This window comes from Cyprinus carpio, chromosome B10 (genome assembly GCF_018340385.1).
Source record: "Cyprinus carpio isolate SPL01 chromosome B10, ASM1834038v1, whole genome shotgun sequence".
Lineage (NCBI taxonomy): Eukaryota > Metazoa > Chordata > Actinopteri > Cypriniformes > Cyprinidae > Cyprinus > Cyprinus carpio.
In genome coordinates, this window is record NC_056606.1 from 24,334,661 (window position 1) to 24,354,020 (window position 19,360).

General features: G+C 34.7%; 1 protein-coding gene across 1 annotated transcript in view; it reads left to right on the top strand.

Moving 5' to 3' along the window:
- Positions 1–19,360, top strand: part of LOC122138773 (NHL repeat-containing protein 3-like) — a 93,420-nt gene that overhangs the window by 35,292 nt on the left and 38,768 nt on the right. The gene's annotated exons all lie outside the window — the stretch shown is intronic.

Consider the following 19,360-nt stretch of genomic DNA (forward strand, 5'->3'; position numbering starts at 1 on the left):
AGTTACACACTGACATTAGTTTTCTCTAAATTAATATACTGTATATATATATATATATATATATATATATATATATAGATATAGATATAGATATAGATATTAATTAATTAATTAATTAATTAATTAATTAATTAATAGACAGTATATATATATATATATATATATATATATATATATATATATATATATATATATATATACTATTTTTATAAATAATTATTTATTTTTTAAAAATAAATAATGAAAAAATAACAACCATGTACATAGTAAAACCTCAGAACCCCCAAAAATGAACTAGAACAGTAAAAAACAAACAAACAAATAATAATATTACTTTTTTGTTTTTTATTTTATAATAAACCAGTATAATATATTTTTTGTTTGTTTTATAAAAATAAATAATAATGTCAATAATAATTATTATATTTTCATTCTTTATTTTATAATAACAAAAATAAAATAATAAAAAAGAACAACACAAAATAAAACCTCCAGAACCCCAAAATAAACCAGTATAGTATTTTATTTTATAAAAAAATAATGTTGTAAATAATAATTATTATGTTTATTTTTTTATAGTAATAAAAAAAACAATGAAAAAAAACAACTATATACAAAATAAATCCTAAAATAAACCAGTATAATAAAAGATGATAATTATCTAAGCTGTGTATAACCTCTGAGGATTTTGAATCTATTTTGTTTCTAATATATATTTCAATCAGATGAGAAAAAAAGCTCTTTCCCTTTGTAATGTTTCTTTATTTCTAAAATGTTTAAATGAACAATTCTTGATGAAATAAAGCACTAATTTCTGTTAGCTGACGAGTGTGAGAAGAGCGTATTATTCACAGAGTCTCAGTCAACAGAGTGACAAAAGCGATTCATGTGTGAATATATTTACATAAACACCAGTACATGTTTTAAAATCGATCATCGCGTCTTCGTTCATTTGCCTTCATGTCGTTTCTTTCTTCTGTGAAACACAAGTGAAGACATCTTGAAGAAAAGGGTTGAAAATGCAGATTTCTTGATTTTAATTGATTCACATTTTGATTCTCAAAATATTGATTTTGAAATATCAACAATCGATCAGTGCTGTTTTCAGCTGATGTGAGAACAAAACTGAACAACAGAAGGTGTTGAAATAAACAGAACTTACTGAAACAAATCATGAATCATGATTTTGATCATATCAATAATAACATCACATTTATGTGATGTCTATAAACTCTAGTCAGCTGAAAAAATAGCTTTTAGAGAGGAGCATTATGATCAATATATGCACTATATTCATGATATTTCACTGAACGTGTTCTTTGATATTAAAATAGAAGGTTACACTTTATTTTAAGGTGTCCTTGTTACAGTGTAAATATACATTTAAGTACTGAGTAATATTAATTAACTACAGGGTTAGGGTTACATGTAACATGTAAGGACACCTTAAAATAAAGTGTTACCAAATAGAATAATTACTTTAATTATAAAATAGTTAAAATGCTATTAAAATGCTCTCACAATCATTTTTATTAAATAATATGTTTTTATTATACGATACTGCAATTATGTTTGTTCAGATCACTTTAATAGAGTACCGGTTTCGAGATTTAATGCCTTAATGTCCAAATGAATCAAAGTGAATCGAATCGCAAGCTTGTGAATCAGAATCTCGGTCTCTGAGCCTGCAGCCAAACCACACTGGACAGAGCTCTTTTCTCCGTTTGTGTTGCGCAGAAGAAGTGCGGTCAGGTTTTGTAGATGTTCTGATGGTTCTGTTACCTGTGTTTGGACTGAAGCTGGGCTCTGGCTCCTTCCACTGCCATCCAGCGCAGGCCGACTGCTTTCTCTTGACCAGGAACGAGCGAGGCATCTCCAGACTGCTTTACGGCTCGCTGTCTAGAGAGTCAATCTGAGAGCGGATGATTTCCATATCTCTGGAGAGAGGAGGACACACCTGTGCTTTAACTGCTGCTCCGCTGGTTTGCATGCCAGGTAGAGAGAATCTGGTCTCCTCATTTAACTGGACCTGCCATGCAAATGGTCCTCCGGCGGCCCGGGGCTGAAGGGCACAGCAAGCTCAGCCGCACTGCTAGGAAAATGTTGCTTTTATTTCACGTTCCAGTTGATTGTCTGTCGGGTTTATGTCACCTAAACTGGGACAAAGGCAATTCAAATCGACTGCTTTACTGTTGACTATCTGTTAACCTCCCGGTCGAAGGGCTTGAACGGCTTTCAATAGTCCTAACAGGTGTGCTTTTCTTCTTCACACGTCAAAAGCTTCGCCATCAGTTACAGTATCTGTCAGTCTAACCGCATCCCGCCGTGCTTTAATGTGTTGAGTGCATCTGTGACAAAAACAGTGCAAACAAGCTACTGGACAGAGACCTGAACTCTGAATTTCTTGTTTTCATTTACTTTCAGCTAGTGTGCTGAAATGATGGCATCTAAAGCTGAAATGGAATTTGTAAAGACATTAAAAAACAAACTGAAATGAGTTTAGGTTGAAGCTATAAAATTGCACTGAAATAAAAAAAAAAAAGTATATTAAAAATAATGATAAAAAAAATTAAGAAAATAACTAACGTTAAAATAAAAACACAATTTTAAAATAATACAAAAATCTGTAATCGTATCTCAATGATATAAAAAAAAAACTATTTAAACATTTTATTTAAGCTATTTAACAAGGCAACATCTCTTATTTTCATCTAGTTTAAATTGATGTACTAAAATAATAATAAGTTAAAACTGAAATAAAAAAGAATAGCCTACTGTAAAAACTGTACAGAGTTAAAAAAAACAAACTGGAATGAGTTTAGGTTGAAGCACTAACATTGCACTGAACTGGAAAATAAGCATAAGGCTCAAATAATAAAAAAGTATATTAAAATAACGATCATAAAAAAGACAACAAAATGACTAAAAAATAACAAATGTTAAAATAAAAAACAGAACATTTTAAAATAAAAATAATTGAAAATATTACTAAAATCTGTAATTGTATCTCAGTGATATGAAATGAATGTTAACTCTGAAATAAAAATCTAAAACAATTTAAACATTTTATTTAAGCTAGTTACCAAGGCAACATCTCTAATTTTCATCTTGATGTGAAATAAAAATAAATATAAAAAATATATAGACATTTAATAAGTTTAAGTTGAATGACTAAAATGGCTAATTAGAAATATGTTTGGATAGTAATATTAAAAATAAAAACAACGACGATAATTTATTTACACTGGATAAATAAACTGAAATAAAAATATATATAGACATCTTAAAATGCTAGCTGAAATGGGTTCAAGGTGAAAACGAAAAAACTGACATTTAAAAAATAATACAATTGTGACAATAAAAATGACAAAACACAACAAAATGGATACACATTTAATATTAAAATCAGATAAAGCATTCTTGTGTCCTTATTTATGTTCATGCAGAAGGCTGATGTGATCCGTGTTACTAGCACAAACGTATGCACTGAGAGCACGTCATCAGTGCTGTCTTGCTGTGTTCATGTTGTGTGTGAAGGACACACAGGTACACTAGATATATTACCGTCATCCACACACTCGCTGTAACTGTATGCAAATGTGCCGTGAGAGTGCATGCGCAGAGCTTTCTGTGAGCCGAACCGTACACAGCCGACAGGAGACACACGTCAAACAGTCCACACCACGACTACACACTCATTTGCATGTTTCTTTGAGCGCTGGCCTGCTCAGACATGAAGAAGGGCTCTGCGTTTGACTGGAAAATGTCTCTGTTCGTCATGTGAACCACACCTGCTGGACACAAACACAGCAATAAGAGTCTGCAGCACAGATCTCTTTCAGTGTTTCCAGTGCTTCGCCAATCTCAAGATTTTTGGCAATGCAATTTTGAGGAATGTATGGTGGATCTGTGCAAACTGGGTCACTTTATGACTTTGAAATGATATTTTACATCACTCCTATTGCTTACCATCAGGCACCATTTGGACAAGCATCTGCTAAATGACTTAATGTAAATGTAAAATGAATCAAACACCAGGCCTACTTCTTAATAACACACATGATGAGAAATATATAATGCATACATGTGAAGTTCATTCATAATATGAGGTTTGCTGCAATGTTGAAACTCATTTTCATGCTTAAAGGGATAGTTCACTTGAAATGAAAACCCTGTCATTGTTTACTCATCCTCTTGTTGTCCCAAACCTGTATGAAAAGATCATTTGAAGAATGTTAGGAACCAAACAGCTGGTGGTAGCCATTGATTTCTGTGTATTGAAAGGAAGTCAATGGCTACCGTCAACTGTTTGGCTACGCATATTATTCAAAATATCTTCTCAAGAAACAAACTCATACAGGTTTGCAATCATTTAAGAGTGGGTACATGATGAGGGGTTTTCATAGTTGGGTGAACTGTCCCTTTAAGAACACTTTTGTAAACGCAAAGTCACACTAAAAAAGTAAAATAAAGCACGAACACTGTCGATTAAAGCATCTTTACATTCATTCCAGTGTTTTTATGTATTTATTTATAGTTTGTTTATTTATAACATCTCGCTGACTACAGTTTAGTCTGTTCGCAGATCACTGGTGTGACGTCACCGTATGCAAACCAGGCGAGCCGAAGAACACGCCCACACCTGTTCCCTCGTGTCCTCTATCTGTTCTTCACTGCTGCTTTCTCTATATGCACAAATGCTTTATGTGTATAAATCAGTTCACATTATACTTTATCCGCGCTTTATTTTGACTGGTTTGTGTTTGGATCGTGTGTAGATCATGTGTGTTCTGTCAGAATCATTTCAACAAATAACAAATAACTCGACTTCAGCGATGTTTTTAGGCATATATATATATATACAGTTTGCTAGTGATCAATCTTTCCAGCTACCAGTGAACGTTCTCAGAAGGTTTCCTCAAAGTTATGAAGAAACATTCCTCTGAAACGTCATCAGAATGTTCTTCAAAAGTTATCTGGTCTCAGTGTTCTCTGAACATTAGCACAGAGACGGTATTCATATATTGTTAATGTAATGTTTGATTCGTTGAATGTTTCAGCTGGACGCTCATCTAACAGTTTTAAATGTTACTAGTTTCAGAGCTTTCAATGAACACTCAAAAGTAACCTTCCCATCGTGTCGGGAAATTCTAAAATGGAATGTTTATTCACATAACAAGTAAACTTGTTTTCATAGCTCAAAATCTTCTCAGAGCATATTTTTGTGGTTGCATTATAAATGTTGGATGTCTAGAAGTGATCCGTGTCTCTGTTCAGTAACTAGTGACAGTTACACACCACCTCCAGAAGAGTTCAGCAGAGACAACATCTGAGACTAACAGAACAGAGACAGAAGTATTGATCAGACCTCACAGAAAACAGGGAACGGTCTCACGTGGAGATAGAATTGTTGCTTAATTCCAAATAAATTATGATCCACAAATAAATGTAGCAAAATTAAACATATTGACAAATCAATGGAATGAGATCCACAAATAAATCGAGCGAGCGATTCACAAATGAATACCAGTGGTTGTGACATAATTATATATTTGTGAATATGATTTTTATTTGCAGATCTCATTTTATTTGTCAGTTTAATTGTTTGTGAAACTCGTAGATTTATTTGTGGATCTTTTTCTATGTCAGTTTATTTATTTTTATTGTTAATATCTTTACATTTATTTGTCATAATCTATTTATTTGGAATTAAGCAACAATTCTATTATCTCCATATTCTCGGAACGTTCTGGCAAGGTTCTCTATGAACAAAAGTTCTTCCAGTAACGGTAATAAAACCTCCTTTCGAAGTTATCAATCTTTTAATGATGTCCCCAAAGGGTTAGCATATAAACTTTAATCATACATCGTTAATGGAACGTTTCTGAAATATTTTAGTTGGACGCTCGTCTAATGATTTTCAGAGAACATTCAAAAGTAACGCTCTCATATGTTAGCAAAAATAAGTGTGTGTGTGTGTGTGTGTGTGTGTGTGTGTGTGTGTGTGTGTGTGTGTGTGTGTGTGTGTGTGTGTGTGTGTCAGTGTCCATGTGTGAGTGAGTGTCCAGCATCCAGAGCGCGCAGAAGCTGAGGCTGGACCTCTGGAGATGTCACTCTTGTCAGTCAGTTCTTCCGTCTCCTCTCAGATGATTCGTTATCGTTCCGCTGTTCACGCAGTGTGTTTGATTGCGTTTCCCTCTTTTAAACCAGGAAATGTTTGATGTCGAGCGGATGTTGAGTGTCTCTCTCTGTATCTTCATCAGCAGCGCGGGTGAGATCGAGCTCCATCAGAAATGAGGTGAGTCAAAACTACAGCATATTTCACTCAAGTTCTGTCTCTTAAACTCCGTGTGAGTTGTATTAACTCTTCAGACTGTCATAGACCTGTTGACTGTAAATATGAGTCGATTCAGTACATGTGAACTACAGAAGAAACTTCAGGCGTTCATTTGGAGATGTTTCTTCTCACATCAGCGATTGCTTTCAAAGTTTCAGCGCAGATGTTTCGTGTTTTCACTGTAACTCAAGACTGAGGAGCTTTTCAGATAAGCATCGTTCGTTCAGTTCTTCATCTTCACAATCGTGAGGAGTTCAGGGACGAAGAATGTGACTTATAAAACTGATGGGGCAGAAGTGTAATTGTATTTAAGTGATCTCATGCGGATGCACTTTCGAATTCAGCAATCTGTGAGTGAGTTCATCTCAGTGATAGTGAAACATTTAATTTTACTTTCATCTGCTTCCTGCTTCATTCTCCATCATTGAGGAAGTGAAGCAGCAAACTCACACTCGAGTGAACTAGTTAACTCTGTTCTTCCTGCTAGTTTACCATCTGATTGTGTGAAAGATGACTCTGAACACACACACACACACACACACACACACACACACACACACACACACACACACACACACACACACATATAATAATAATCTCTAACATAAGTCACATTTATTTCTGTAGTGCTTTATACAGTACAGTTTGTGTCAGAGCAGCCTCACGGTGATAAACAGGAAAACAACAGTCAGTGTTGCAAAATCCATCAGTGATGAAACATTCTCACAATTTTTACTAACGCTTTTAAACCTTATATAAATGTTCAGACAAAATGTTCTTATGTTTATGGAACGGTCTTCTCTTATCAATATTTGTTCTTATGATATTTGCATTTCATGAACATTCTAAGAAATGCCTTTTTGTAACCTTAAAATAAGAAAACTGGACATTTTATGATTAATCACATACAGAAAAGTTTTTGTTTACATAATAGATGTGTGTGTACTGTGTATATTTTTTATGTGTATATAAATACACATTCAGTATATATTTTGAAAATATTAACATGTATATATTTGTATACATAATATATATATATATATATATATATTATATATATATACATATTTAATATATAATCTGAAATATATACTGTGTGTGTTTTTATATATACATAATAAATATAAACAGCAGACACACACATATAAACAAAAACTTTTATTTTAGATGCACTTCATTTTTGACAGCAGTAATTTTGAGTAAAATAATGCTTAGTAGAATGTTGTAAGGAATGTCTAATCGGTACAAGAAAACTGGAAACATTTCGTTTTTACAACCTAAATTTTACTGTCATTATTCAAATCAATTAATTTCAAGTTTTATTCTCATCTGATAGTTTCAGTGCCATCAAATCAATAATAATACTGAATATTAATAAAAAAAAGTATTTTAAAGCCAACTAAGCAAGTGAAAGGCAACAGTTTTAAAGAAAGAGAAGTTTCTAGCGTGTCTTTTTGGGCATTGTACCGTGGTAACATCAAAGGAAGGAAGTATCTTGGATTACGTGAGTATGGTAAACCCTCAGTAACATGATATATGTCAGAGTGCCTTGATATTACCATCTGATCTGATCTGATCACAGTACGTTTGTATCATATACCCAGAAGTGAGTTAAACCTGACGTCCTCATTTGTGACTTTTTTGAGTTGTAAAAATGCAGGAAGTTTTCCGTTAGGGTTAATGTGTGGAGGTTAGAGGTATTAATAACTAGCTATAGAAGTCCACGTCCTCATCTGTGTTTGAGTGTATTGATCATGTGAAGTGTGTTCAGTCAGTGTTTGTTCATCAGGGAGTATAGTTTGAATCTGTCTGTAGATGAGTGTGAGGTTTACAGTCAGCCATCAGACGCTTCCTCTTTACCTTTTCACTGTCTCAGACAGAAAAACACTGCTGATCTCTGATCTCGTCAAAGCAGCGTTCATTCCGTTTGCATAAACTTTAATAAATAATCTGAGGCAGAGTTTAGGATTCAGGAATCCAAGAGAAACCCAGTGAAGGAACGTGTGATCAGGAAGTCTAGAGTATTTATCCAGCTAACAGAGAAACTTCTCATAACTTTCACTAACGCTTTTTAAAAGTTCTCATAATGTTGAGAGAAAACATCCTGCGGTCAGCATTCTTAGAATGTCCTTTTGATGTTATTTGAACTTGATGAAATGTTTTTTGTAACCTTTTAACACATCATGACGAGAAAACTGGATGCTGTTTTTTCTTGGTTATTGTGAACGTTAAGGAAACATTTGATTTTATCATTTGGTAAAGAAACAAGTTGTGGGAACATTACTTTTAAATGTTCTGAAACAAGCTGTAACGTTTAAAAAACAGTAGATGAACAGTCAACTATAACTATTCACTAAAAATTGAGATTTATGCAGCATTTTTGTCATATTTGTCTGAGATACAACTATTTGAAAATCTGGAATCTGAGGGTGCAAAAAAATCTAAATATTGAGAAAAATCATCTTTAAAGTTTTCAAATGAAGTTCTTAGCAATGCATATTACTAATCAAAAATTAAGTTTTGATATATTTATGGTAGGAGATTTACAAACTATCTTCATGGAACATGATCTTTACTTAATATCCTAATGATTTTTGGCATAAAAGAGAAAAATGTATAATTTTGACACACACAATATATTGTTGTCTATTGCTACAAATATACCTGTGCTACTGATGACTGCTTCTGTGCTGCAGGGACACAGATATTAGTTATTTCAAATGATTAATCGCAATTAATCGCATCCGCATTTTTGTTTACATAATATATGTGTGTGTACTGCATGTATACACATGCATGTATATATTTAAGAAAAATGTTACGTTTATATATTAAATATATTTATATATAATATAAATTATATGAATGTAAATATATACATGTATACATGTGTCTTTATATATAGATAAATGTACACAGTACACATACATGTATTATGTAAACAAAAACAAAACAAAAAGTTTTTGTGCCAATGTTTTGAGAACCTTATTAAAGAACAGATAATCTGAAAGAGTGTTTGTTCATCACTTTGAGAGAACTGTGTCAGAGCGTTTCCTGTCATCTGGTAAGTGATGTGCGATGGTGTGCGCCAGGTTCAGTGTGACTGATTGTCTTTCTGTCTTCTCACCTCTGATCAGAGCGACAGGTCAATGCATGACTCAGTCCTCCATTCAGCTGCACTTCTGCTCTTCTGCTTCCTCTTGCTGTCTCTTATTGCTCTCACTTCCACTTCTCAACACATATAAAACTCGTGTTCAGCCTTCAGTCGTGTTCAGAACTTCATAACGTACAGTGACCCCAAAAACAAAACATCATGGATGTTTTCTCTTCACAAACGCCACGCTTGAGTCTCAGTGTGTTTGAATCAGTGGATGTTTGTGCATCTTTTCTGGAACTGGAATGACTCTCAGTCAGATGTCGGAGTGATTGTGGTGATTGATTTTTTTAGTAAATGATCGGAGATGAAGCTGTTGTATTTGAGCGGAAGTCAAGTATTGTGTCACGCTTTTTAACTGAGAGTGTTGCACAGGAGGATAGACAATGTTTCCCACATCCTCTCGCGCACACACACACACACACACCATTCTGCTGCACAATATCAGTGTGTCACAGCGCATGCGTGTGCTCAAAGCGTGTGTGATTCTATATGTGGAACATAATGCTATTTTCATGTCTTGTTTTTTGACAATCAGCTGTCACACCTCAGATGCAGAAAAAAACTGTATATATGAAACTGTGGTAAAGTTGTTATCTTAAGCAGAAGTATTTTTTAATAAAGACTTGTAAAATAACTTTTTTTAATGCCTTTCATCAGTACTTTTGTCATTTTCCAATAAACCTAAGCATTCTTAAATGCCTCATTCATTATTATTTAAAAAAAAAAATTTTTATTTGTTTAGTTAAAAGGGAAATTGTAAATTAATAAAACATTTCAGTAGCAATGTAGCACTGGGAAAAAACATGTTATTAAAACATGTGGTTCACTTACAAATATGCAAGTAGACAGCTTGTTATCCTTTTAAGATAATATATGTCCTCTCAATATAATTAAGACCCAAATAAACAGAGACCTCAATACTTGGTACACTATACACAGTGATGGTAACAATCAGTGGAGAGTGTTTGAGTATGAATGCATGGGTCATTTTGAATAGAAAGATGTAAGAAAACAGTAACAGCAAAAGCAATCATTAAACAGTGACAAATGAAACCTTTTTAATTATTCATGCCCCAGTGCATGATGGGAAACACGGGATCATAACTTTGATATTTCCTTGTTTGCTATCCTAACAAACAATTCCAAGTAAACTATACTTATAAGTTCAAACTTTAATTTCTACAAGCTTAAATTGAGTACTAATATAGAATTTACTTTATTTCCTTAAATTCTTGCCTGAACTAAATTATTTAATGTAGAAATTACATTTGTTTTTATGTAGTATTTACTTCACCACAAAATCTTTTTTATCGGTGTACTTGTTTCTGACTAATTCTAAGCTGCTGATTCTAAAAATAGCGGCTGTTTTGTTCTTTCATGTCACACTTTTTCTTTTTTTACAACATATGACACATTTCGTTTGTGTAGTGAAGAAGCCCCTTAATCAGCAGAAAAACACCACAAACTCATGATCCCTGTCTGAATCTGAGCCAGATTACAACTATTTGCTTATATTTTCACATGTATGACAATATTTGATGCCTGATCCTGATTTCATTGTCAGAATTACAGCTGGTGCAAAATATGAACCTGGTGATTTCTGCTGCATTTGTGGGTGCTTTTGTGAAAAATCAAATTTTATAAAGTACTTTGATATTAAGTGGAACATGTTTTAACACTGCATTTGTACGTGTTATCAGCCAATTTTAAGTGTTACTTTAAGTGCTTTTTAATTGCTATCAAAACGTTTTTTAAGCATTATCAGACTGTTTTTAAGTGTTGCTTTAAGTGTTTTTAAGTGCTATCAGACAGTTTTTAAGCATTATCAGACCGTGTTTAAGTGTTTCTAAGTGTTTTTAATTGTTATCAGACAGTTTTAAGTGTTATAAGACCATTTTAAGTGTTTTAAATGTTATCAGACAGTTTTAAGTGTTGTAAGTGTTTTTAAACCTTATCAGACAGTTTTGAATGTTTTTAAGTGTTTTTAAGCCTTATCAGACCGTTTTAAGTGTTTCTAAGCGTTATCAGACAGTTTTAGTTATTTTAAGTGTTTTTAAGTGTTATCAGATAGTTTTAGTTCTTTTAAGTGTTTTAAGTGTTTTTAAGTGTTATCAGATAGTTTTAGTTCTTTTAAGTGTTTTAAGTGTTTTTAAGTGTTATCAGACAGTTTTAGTTCTTTTAAGTGTTTTTAAGCGTTATCAGACAGTTTTAGTTCTTTTAAGTGTTTTAAGTGTTTTTAAGTGTTATCAGACCGTTTTAGTTCTTTTAAGTGTTTTTAAGTGTTATCAGACAGTTTTAGTTCTTTTAAGTGTTCTTAAGTGTTATCAGACAGTTTTAGTTCTTTTAAGTGTTTTTAAGTGTTATCAGAGAGTTTTGGTTCTTTTAAGTGTTTTAAGTGTTATCAGACCGTTTTAGTTCTTTTAAGTGTTTTTAAGTGTTATCAGACAGTTTTAGTTCTTTTAAGTGTTCTTAAGTGTTATCAGACAGTTTTAGTTCTTTTAAGTGTTCTTAAGTGTTATCAGACAGTTTTAGTTCTTTTAAGTGTTTTTAAGTGTTATCAGAGAGTTTTGGTTCTTTTAAGTGTTTTAAATGTTATCAGACCGTTTTAGTTCTTTTATTGTTCTTAAGTGTTATCAGACAGTTTTAGTTCTTTTAAGTGTTCTTAAGTGTTATCAGACAGTTTTAGCTCTTTTAAGTGTTTTTAAGTGTTATCAGACAGTTTTAGTTCTTTTAAGTGTTTTAAGTTTTTTTAAGTGTTATCAGACAATTTTAGTTCTTTTAAGTGTTTTTAAGTGTTATCAGACAGTTTTAGTTCTTTTAAGTGTTTTTAAGTGTTATCAGACAGTTTTTAAGTGTTTTAAGTGTTATCAGACAGTTTTAAGAGTTATCTGATGGGTTTTAAAAGTTTAGTGTTTTTAAGTATTATCTTGCTTTGCTTTTGTTCCCAATGACAGTTATTTGTTCTTGTTTTAATCATAAGCTAACTTAATTTTGATCAGTTTCTCAGAAAATCAGACCTCATATTTTAAGCCACTGTGTATCTCCAGTAAATGTATCTTAATTTATGAAATCTTAAATATTCATAAATACTGAGGAAGAGCATCACTGTTTGCCGTGTGCAACTAATGTCGTCAGGTTGATTCTGTCTGGCATGTTTTACTGAAAAGCACAGCTGCAGGTTTGCTGACTGAAGTCTCTGTACGGTGTGTGATTTTCATGTTTTGCAGTGAACAAAGCATCTGTCAGGCGCGGGCCACCGTCATGATGTATGACGATGGCAGTAAGCGCTGGTTACCGGCCGGTTCTGGCGCTCAGGCCATCAGCAGGGTTCACATCTTCCAGAACCCCAGTAACAACAGCTTCAGGGTGGTGGGACGCAAACAACAGGCCGATCAGCAGGTAACTCTGACTTATGCCATTAAAAACTGTTTTTAATGTGTGAGACAAGGTTAGACAAGAAGTTTAGTTTGTGTGTGTGTGTGTGTGTGTGTGTGTGTGTGTGTGTGTGTGTGTGTGTGTGTGTGTGTGTGTGTGTGTGTGTGTGTGTGTGTGTATGTGTGAAGCCACAGCATGATGTAGGAGGAAGTGTGTGTGTGTGTGTGTGTGTGTGTGTGTGTGTGTGTGTGTGTGTGTGTGTGTGTGTGTGTGAAGGATGTTGTCATTGCTGTGAGTGTGCGTGCTGGGCATCATGGGAAAGTGCCGTGTTATGTGTCGTTCCAGCAGCCACATATCTCAGTGGTTTATCTCAGAGACGTTTCAGTCTCACAGCTTTTTGAATTGTCTTTCGTTTCCTGTAAATCATGTCAGTGTGGCGGTTCACTGCCATCTTCTGCACAACACCACAAACACTGGACAATACATCAGCCGGTCATTCCACTGCGTTCAACAGATTCAGACCTCAGTGTCAGAGAGGAAAACATAATTATGAGTGGAGTCTACATCCCTGAGAATGGTGCGAGAATTGTGAAAAAAAAAATATAAAAACTTTTTACAAATTATTTTTTTACATTTATTTATTTAGTTATAAATATTTAATTATTAATTCATTAATTCATTCATTTATTCACCTCTGTCAATACTCTATAAAAATAAATTATTTATTTATTTATTCCCCTTAATAAAATGAGAAAATGTATTTATTTAGTTATTTGTTTCTCTAAGAAACATAATATAATATGTATATATTGATTTTCTTTATTGGTCTTTCTGAGAATATCCAGTATTGATTGACTTATTTGTTTGTTTCTTAGATATTGTTTATTTATTTATTTATTATTTACTTATTTGTTCATTCATTCATTAATTTATTTGTCCCTCTAATTATTTAATATTTTAATTAATTTATTAATTTATTTATTTGATTATTTATTTATTTGATCCGATTGATTGATTGATTGAATTGTGTTGATTGAGTCCATCTGTGAATATCAAAATATTTATTTGTTTCTCTTATTAGTTTGTTACTCAGAGTTTATGTAATTTTATTTATTTATTTATTCATTCATTCATTTCTGTTCTTCTGAAAATATATAACATTTATTGTTGTTAGTTTGTTTATCCCTCTAAGACTAACTTATTCATTCATTCATTCATTTGTCCTTCTAATTAGTGATATATATATATATATATATAGTCCATCTGTTAATATCCAATATTTTTTTTTGTTCCTCAGAGATTATGTAATTTTATTTATTTATTTGTTTGTTCATCCATTCATTCATTTCCCTCTCTGAGAATATTTAGTATAATATTTTTATTTATTTATTCATGAATTAGTTTGTCTCTCTGGGGTTATATCATTTTTATCTATTTATTCATCAATTCATCCAGCCCTTTGAGATTGCACACTGCTAGTTTTATGGCCAGAGCCGCAGATTTCCATGAGTGTTGTGTGTGTGTGTGTGTGTGTGTGTGTGTTTGATGAAGATCTGATTCCTGTCTGTCATCCGTGTGTCTCTTCAGGTGGTCATTAACTGTCCTCTGGTCCGAGGGATCAAATATAACCAGGCCACTCCCACGTTCCATCAGTGGCGTGATGCGCGGCAGGTCTGGGGTCTGAACTTCGGCAGTAAAGAGGACACGTCCCACATCGCCATCATCAACACGAACCACGCTCTAAATGCATAATCCAGATACAGCTCATATCTCAAAAAAAAAAAAAAAACATGTTTTTAGGAGTAAAATGTACTATAAATCAGTGTGAGTTACATATCAACAAACCTTCAGAATACAGAGAGGAATAAAACTATGAAGGCTTGTGTGTGTAAGAGAAAAAAATCTTTAAAGATATAGATTGGAATTTAAATCTACAGACGCAAATAGATAAAATGCAGTAAAATATGTATTTAGAATGTTTAGAAGCAAAATAGACCAAAAGGCGACCAGTGCATGAAAACACACTGGTTTGTCTGTAGTGCCTCGCCGTAAAACATGTAAAAACAGTTGTATGTTTAGAGTTTTTGGTTTGTGTTCACAGGTGCATGTCCTCTTCCTCCTCGACCACCTCAGAACGGCCCGAGCGCTGAGGAGATAGAGCAGAAGAGGAGGTACAACCATCATCTTCATCATGACATGAAAATCAGTCCTGATTTACTTCATTAATTATTCACAAAACAAATCAATTCAAACGAACCTACTAATCATCTAATAACCCTAAAAAGTAAAATATAACAAACTATAAACTAAAATATTGAGCCAGCACAACTGTTAAACCAACAACTAAAACAATAACAAATCATTATAGAGAGCGACTGGAGAGAGAGAGACAGGCGTCTGTTGCTCCGGCCGGGGGGGGGGCAGGTAGAGAGATTCGAGCGGACTGGAGAAGAGAGAGACAAGGGCGTCTGTTGCTCCGGCCCCGCCTCCTGGTCCTCCTCCCGCTCCTGGCCCTGCCTCTGCACCGCCTCCTCCCCCCGGACCTCCACCCGCTCCAGGACCCCCCGCGCCTCGCCCCCCTCCACCACCACTTCCTTTCTTCAGGAGGAGGCCCGCCAGCCCCCCGCCCCCCCACCCTCAGGAAGGAGGAGGAGGAGGAGGAGGAGGAGGAGGAGGAAGAGGGTTAGGAGGAGGTGATGGAGGTCTGGCCGGGGCGCTCGCTGGAGCTAAACTACGCAAAGTGGCTAAGGTCAGTCACATGATCATCTGATGATTAATGAGATGCATGTATGTCTGAGCTTTCCTGTTGTACTGCTTGATTGACAGGTGAGTAGGCGGTCCTTCACTGTTGTCCATGATGCGTCACAGGCAAAACATATCACAACACAACAAGTTAGCTGTTCAACCTGGCCCCACAATAAATAAAAAAAATGAGAAAAAAAAAACAATAAAAAAACCAAAAAACCAAAAAAAAACATGTCTTCATTAGCACAACAGCTAAAGGACTGTGAAGAACCAGGATTCATACAGTCTTGGAATTACTGGATATATGTGACCCTGGTCCATAAACCAGTCTTAAGGGTCATTTTTTTGAAATTACGATTTATACAACATCATTTATACACCATCAAATATCACCATACAATGTATTGTAGGCTATTGCTACAAATATACCTATGCTGCTTATGACTGCTTTTGTGCTCCAGGCTCACAAATATGGCAATAAAATCAAACAAATATTAGATAAAATAAATAAACTAAAAATGAAATAAGTTTAAGTACTAAAATCAATAAATTATTATTTTTTTAAATTAAAACTGCAAATAAAATTTAAAAAACAATTAAAACTAATTGAAAATATTTAAACACACATAAATAATAAATAATTTTTAAAATTTAAAAGCATTTTTTTTTCACAATCTGCCATGGATTATATCCTGTCAGTCAAAAGGCAGCGGAAAAACGTGTCAGACTGCAACTCATACTGTGTGTGAAGAAAATCTCAAAATTAACTGTTGCAACTGTTGTATACAGAAATTTCCATTTTTAATTTGATTGTAATCATGATATCTGAAAATAAATAGCAGTTGAATATGATAGCTGTTGTAAATTTTAACCTATACGATATCATTTTGGATAATTGGCTTTCGGTATCGGCAGATATCAATCTGGATAATCGACCATCTGTAACGATATGAGCAGATATCATTCTAATTAATTTACTCTCCGTATCGGCAGATATCATTCTAAATAATCTGCTGTCAGTATCGGCAGATATCATTCTGGATAATCGACTATCGGTAACTATCGGCAGATATCATTCTGGATAATCGACTATCGGTAACTATCGGCAGATATCATTCTGGATAATCGACTATCGGTAACTGTATCGGCAGATATCATTTTGGATAATCGACTATCGGTAACTATCGGCAGATATCATTCTGGATAATTGACTATCGGTAACTGTATCGGCAGATATCATTTTGGATAATCGACTATCGGTAACTGTATCGGCAGATATCATTCTGGATAATTGACTATCGGTAACTATCGGCAGATATCATTCTTTCTGGATAATCGACTATCGGTAACTGTATCGTAAGCAGATATCATTTTTGGATAGATAAGCGCATAACTCGACTATCGGGTAACTGTATCGGCAGATATCAGTCTGGATAATTGACTATCTCGTAACTAACTATCGGCAGATATCATTTCTGGATAATCGAACTATCGGTAATGTATCGGTGCATATATCATTCTGGATAATCGACTATCGGTTAACTGTATCGGCAGATATCTTTCTGGCACTAATCGACTATCGGTAACTGTAATCGCGCAGATATCACCACCTATGGATATCGACTATCATCGGTAACTATCGGCAGATATCATTCTGGATAATCGACTATCGGTAACTGTATCGGCAGATATCATTCTGGATAATCGACTATCGGTAACTTATCATTCTGGATATCAATGCTGGATAATCGACTATCGGTAAACTGTATCGGCAGATATCATTTCTGGATAATCGACTATCGGTAACTGTATCGGGCAGATATCATTTTGGATAATCGACTACGGTAACTATCGGCAGATATCATTCTGGATTAAATCGACTATCGGTAACTATCGGAGCAGATATCATTCTGGATAATCGACTATCGGTAAACTGTATCGGCAGATATCATTTTGGATAATAATGACTATCGGTAAACTGTATCGGAGCAGATATCATTCTGGATAATTGACTATCGGTAACTATCGGCAGATATCATTCTGGATAAATCGACTATCGGTAAACTGTATCGGCAGATATCATTTTTGGATAATCGACTATCGGTAACTGTATCGGCAGATATCATTCTGGATAATTGACTATCGGTAACTGTATCGGCAGATATCATTCTGGATAATCGACTATCGGTAACTGTATCGGCAGATATCATTTTGGATAATCGACTATCGGTAACTATCGGGCGATATCATTTCTGGATAATCGACTATCGGTAACTGTATCGGCAGATATCATTTTGGATAATCGAATATCGGTAAAACTGTATTCGGCAGATATCATGTCTGGATAATAATCGACTATCGGAACTGTATCGGCCCAGAGATATCATTCTGGATAATCAGCGACTTTATCGGCAGAGTAAAACTGTATCGGCAGATATATCATCTTCTGGATAATTGAGCTATCGGTAACGATATGAGCAGATATCGATTCTAAATAAATCTGCTGTCAGTATCGACAGATATCATTCTGGATAATTGACTATCGGTAACTGTATCGGCAGATATCATTCAAAATATACAGCTGTCTGTATCGGCAGATATTCTGGATAATCGACTTATGCGGTCACGTATGGAGCAGTATATCATTTCTGAATAATTCTGCTGTCAGTATTGGCTAGATATCATTCTGGAACACCAATAAAATTGACTATCGGTAACGGATATGAGGCAGGATATATCATTACTGAATAATCTGCTTGTCAGATTGTATTGGCATATTTCATTCTGGGATATCGGCGGCAGAGAAATTACATAGGAGAAGAAATGGTTTATCCCTAATCTATACATAGTATTTTTTATTACACTTTAGTAAAATATTTTGTGTAATATTATGGTGTCCTAATATTTATGCTAACCAAGTAAATTTGTATGACTTTTTCTATTAGACTGTGTGGGTGTGTTGTGCTGCCAGGACGAAAAAGCTGGAGCACCGGTTTTCCTGCACGTTGTCGTGGCCCACACAAGCAAGGGAGGCGGAGAGGAGAGGAGGAAGGAGGCGGCGCGAGGAGAGGGAGGAGGGAAGGAGGGGTAGAGGAGAGGATGATGGGGGAAATTGAGTGCAATTCTCGCTCGAACGGTCAGTTACCACGCCACCCAACATCATATGAATGTTTGCGTCTGCAGTATAGAAAATATTAGAATGATATATCACATATAACACAACAGTTAATATACAAACATATACATAAATTTAGTCCGAAACTATCGCTTCTTCATTAGACAGGGAAAAAATGGCGGGTCTAAAAATCTCGCCTCCAGTTGCTTCAATGGGTGCCATTTTATAGTCAATCTGAAACTGATGATGGCAGAGCAACTAACACTATAATATTTGCTTCAGCAATGTGTGTGTGTGTGTGTGTGTGTGTGAAGGTGAATACAAAGCGGACTCGTCATCTTCATCTGTGTGGTACAGAGAAAAAAGTTGGAAGGCTCCATGGTCAGAAGGGAAAGAAGAAACAAGCACAGCGTGAGTCGTGTGGGTGTGTGTGGTGTGTGTGTTGTGTGAGAGTCGTTTTTTGTTTGTTGTGTGTGTCAGTGTGTGGGGGTTGTTGGGTGTTGTGGTGTTGGGTGTGTGTGGGTGTGGTGGTTGTGTGTGGGTGGTGAGAAGGAGAGAGAGTTGTTGGAGTTGGTGGGTGGTGACGGGGGTGTGGTGTTGTGTCTTGTTGTTGCTGTGAGGAACGCAGTGG